The sequence below is a fragment of the Bison bison genome, unplaced genomic scaffold, assembly GCF_000754665.1.
Source record: "Bison bison bison isolate TAMUID 2011002044 unplaced genomic scaffold, Bison_UMD1.0 scf7180017864180, whole genome shotgun sequence".
Classification (NCBI taxonomy): Eukaryota; Metazoa; Chordata; class Mammalia; order Artiodactyla; family Bovidae; genus Bison; species Bison bison.
The window spans coordinates 7270023-7274829 of NW_011494752.1; the positions used below are offsets into that span (position 1 = coordinate 7270023).

General features: G+C 45.8%; 1 pseudogene; it reads right to left on the reverse strand.

Annotated features, from left to right (window-relative positions):
• Positions 1-241: 241 nt before the first annotated feature.
• On the reverse strand, positions 242-4615 carry LOC104990843 (annotated as a pseudogene).
• Between the last annotated feature and the right edge of the window lie 192 nt (positions 4616-4807).

Sequence of the window (4807 nt, forward strand, 5' to 3'; positions counted from 1 at the left end):
CTCTAGTTGTGGTGAGTGGCGGCTACTCTCTAGTGGCACACGGGCTTAATTATCCCACAGTATGTGGAATCTTCTTGGAGCAGGGATCAAACCCGAGTCCCGTGCATTGGCAGGCATATTCTTAACCATTGGACCACCAGGGAAGTCCATAGACACAGTTTTCACAGACAAATTAAAAAACACATTTTAGACATGAATGTCCTAGTTTATCAGGTTAAGAATTTCACAAACATTACTTATGTTAACAGAAACGGTGGAGCTGGAGTGTACTGTGCCATCTCCAAGCTGCATAACGAGAACCACCAGTGGTACTATGAAACTTGTCAGCCTTTCCAAGGCAATGGTTCTTTAAACTTGTGGATGTCAGCCCTTGTAACTCCCTGTGCTTTTGGACTGGTTTGGTGATCCACTGGGTGTTAGGATTTCTTCTGGTAGCTTTATGGAATGAGGATAACCTCAAAGAATCTGTCTGTAGAATCTTCACCAACCCAGTAAGAATCCAGGACTCTCAGAGCCCCACAGTGGCATCCAGCTCACTCCTCCACAATAGAATGAAGGCTTCAGGCAAACTTTAGCCATGATAATCAGACTTGCTGTAACTGGCACCCTTAGGCATGTGTGGCCAACACAGCTCACAGGAATCTGATACGTGACATAACCTTGCTTGGTTTGTGTCCCAGTCTGCATGCTTTATGAGGCTGGGTGGGATGGAGGGTCCTGCAGGGTGCAGAGAGCAGGCAGTACTGCCAGCAGCCCACCTTGAGGAGAAAGTGCATTGCATAGGACTGCTTCTTCCTCCATAGCTCCTGGATATATCTGTAAGTGCCTATTTTGGCTTCCCTTTGAGATAAACTGATGGCTGCCACCAGACGGAAAGGGAGAAACTTTCATTTAAAAGAAAAAGACTGATAATTGCAATATCATGTGACCAACTCCAAAATGTACAAGGTAAAATGGCAGCACAAAGAAGATGATCAGTTGTTGTCTGTGACAGGCAGAGAATGAGGCTCCAGGTTGGCTTTACAGAAGTGCTGATGCTTGGCATGTGACCTGAGAAAGATGGGTAGGTGTTTCTGGGGTGAGGAAAGAGCATTCCATGTCTAGAGCCGTGTAATGTGATGTGGGAGGAAGCAGGGGTGATCAGGGTGTGAGGGAACAGTAGCAAAAAGTTGGAGAAGCAGGTAAGATCATGGATGACCTTGGTGTTTCAATTTTAGATGGGGACCCATTGAAGGATTTTGAGCAGGGAAGAGACATAACCAGGTTTACATTTAAAAAGATTGAGGCAGCAAAGCAAATGGAGGATGGCGTCATGGGACCACAGAAGGCTAGGAAGCATTAGTAACTGCGGCTTTGTTTCTATATTTGTTCCCCAGAGCTGTCAAAACAAAGTATCAGAGATTTGGGAGCTTAACAGAAATTTATCCTCTTGCAGTTCTGGAGGCTAAAAGTTCAGGATCAAAGTGTCAGCAAGGTTGATTTCTCCTGAAGCCCCTCTCCTGGGTTTACAGATGGCTGCCTTCTCACTATGCCCTCACACGACCTTTCCTCTGTGTGTGCCTACCCAGTGTTTCCAAATTTCTTCTTATGAGGGTACCAGTCAGATTGTACTGGGGCCTATTTGAACTTTATTACCTCTCGAAAGGCTCTGTTTCCAAATGCAATCCCATCGTGAGGTCCTTTTGTGGACTCTGAGAATTTGAACATATGAATTTGCCTGTGTTTGTGGTAGGGCACACAATTCAGTCCATTACACTTTGCATTAGCAACATACATGGGAAGGGGTCTGCGTGCCACAGACTGATGAGGTTGTTTTTCATCTCATCATCAGAAAATAACCAACTCATATAATCTATAAAAGTTATGTATAAACTGGGCATTGTGATTTGTTCATAAGACTACTTTTGGGAATTCCCTGGTAGTTGAGTGGTTAGGACTCTGAGCTTCCATTTCAGGGGACATGGGTTGTTTCCCTGGTTGAGTAACTAAGATCCCACATGCCGCAGGGTATGGCAGAAAAAACCACAAAACTTTTTTTCTCTGAATCCCTGATGCCCAGTAGTTGATGCTGGTACTGGTTGAACTGGTTGAATGAAAAAGGCAAATGAGTGAATTCGTTATCAGCAGCAGTAATACACACTGAACTGTGGCTGCGGCTACCCTTAGAGTCTACAAAAAACAAAGCTATACGGGAAGACTTGCCTAGGATGGGACAGGGTGGGAGCGCTTGCCTCTGAGATCCAAAGGACGGTATTTTCCTTTGATTTCATTTGAAATTATCGTTACATTTTTGTCTTCCATGGATCAGGAGCTCTCTGACAACCAGGTCTTACACATCTATCTATATTCTTGGCCACTAATGCAGTTTCTGGCACGATGCACATGCGCCATTGAAGTCTGCGCAATGAATGAGGGAATTAGAAGTTCAGTGGTTAGGTTAACACTTTGGGTGCCAGAGTGGAGCCCAGATTAAAACCCTTCGTCAGGACCTTGAGATCCTGAAAGCTGCGTGATGCAGGCAAAAAAAAAAAAAAAAAAGTTTTAGTGAGCAGAGGCTGTAACTCTGCACTCAGGTTTTGTAAGTCCTGTTTGTAGTTCAAGACGTATGCTTTTTTCCCCCTTTTTGGTGGTCGTGGCAGTGGTAAACCTACCAAAATGCTTCACTGAGAAAACAGCAGCCATCAACTGAAAACTTCCTCATCCCACTGCTACATCTACAAACTGGTTTTTTTCCTTCTGTAGGTTTAGTGGAGAAAAGGTCCTTTTTTTCTAGGAAAGGCCAATATGCCCTGGAGCCTACACTATCACCTTCCCTTCTTAAGAATTTGGAACTTTAACTATTCTTTTATCTTCTACCTTCTCCAACACTCAGTTCAGTTCAGTTGCTCAGTCTTGTCGGACTCTCTGGGACCCCATGGACTGCAGCACGCCAGGTTTCTCTGTCCATCACAAATTCCCGGAGCTTGCTCAAACTCATGTCCGTCGAGTCGGTGATGCCATCCAACCATCTCATCTCCTTTGTCGTCCCCTTATCCTCCCACCTTCAATCTTTCCCAACATCAGGGTCTTTTCCAATGACTCAGTTCTTTGCATCAGGTGACCAAAGTATTAGTCTCCAACACGAAACATATTCTTAAAAAAGCCTTCCTTAACTCATACCTCCTTTCACTTCTCACCCTGTCTTGCTGTTTCCCTTTAAAATGAGTTGTCCATCTGCCATTTTACCCCCTCATTGTCTCTTCATTCTTTGATCCATTTCAGTCTGACTTCCAGCTACAGATCCAATGAATTCTTTTTAGTCTTCTCATGCCAGACCTTTGGCAGACTTCTACAATGTTGGTGCTTTCATCTTCTTCCCTGACTATAGTCTTCAGACTTTCCTTTTACATTTTCGGCTTCTCGCTTACGTCTTTGGCTTTCCTTTCACAGCATCCTATGCTGGTTCCTTCTCTACCCCTTTAAAGCAGCATCTCTCAAATGTTTGGCATCTTCAGGCCAGTTAATGAGAACCCTGCTGGTTTCAGGGTTACTTAAAATAATGATGAACATTGCTTCGTGTAATGAAATGGCCTTGTTATATACCACACTGTCTGCCTTGGATTATTTTCTGTCCAATTTGCTTGGCTGGAGAGCCATCATCTTTTAGGTCTTAAGTTACTTCCACAGACAGTTCTCTCTGTTACTCTTTGACACAACCCTATTTTCCCTCCATTACGATCATAATTTTTGTTGTTGTTTAGCTAATGATTAAACTTAAAATGTGTTGGGCCTGTGCCACGTGTCATTTTCACAGTAACATGTTATGTATGTAGGGAGGTATTACTATAAATCCTAATTTTACAGACCGAGAAAGGAAGGCAGAGTGGCAGAGCTGGGATTACCAACCTAGACGATCTGTCTTTAGAGTACATACTCTAAATGGTGCTCGAGTACTTAATACTAAAATTTATGTTGATTTATTTATATAGTGACTGTCTCATTCTCTAATCCTCAAGGTCTGTGACAGCAAACACCGTGTCTGAAAGGTTCGGAGCTTAGCTTCAGGAGTTTACCTGGTACATGGTAAATACTGATATTTGTTCAGTAAATGAATCAGTAATTAAAAAGAAGATTCCGGTCTGGGAGGCATGCTCCTGCCTACACTCCTCGTGACCTTGTAGAAACTGCCTTATCTCTTCCTGCCTTGTTAATCTGGGGAATCGGAGTGGGAGGAATAACCCAGGTAGAAGAAGCGACAAGCTCAGAGGCTAGAAGAATGGAGTCGGAATACGGCAAGAGTGCTCATCTTCCGTTTCCTCCACTAGAAGACGCCACAGAGAGCACCGCGTGAGATAAGTGATACGCTATCCGCTACCCTTTTCTCCATTTCAGAGTGGTGTTGAAGCTTCGAGACGTAGGCTCCTACGTCTGTCAAAGAGAGTGGGCAACGCAAGCCCACGAAGGAGAGCAGCGGACTCGGCCACTGTGAGTAGCCTTGGCGCGGCATAGGGTGGTGCCGACGTGCAGAGGCGGAGTCCCGGCCTCGGCAGGCTCCGCCCCCGGGCCGGCGGAAGCGGCCCGCTCTCAACTCCCAGGTCTGGGCGTGTCCCCGCCGGCGCACGCGCGCGAACGGCATGCTGGGAAGGCGCTCGCGCGGCGGCCATTTTGTCTTGTCGGCTCCTGGTTAGAGGAGGCATTTAGGCCTGCTAGGGTTCCTGAGAGGTTCGCGACTGTGGTGCCGGCGTTTTCTTTGGCAGGTGCCAGGGCTGGTGGGAGCAGCCGCCCGAGGAAAGCACCATGATTTCGGCTGCGCAATTGTTGGATGAGT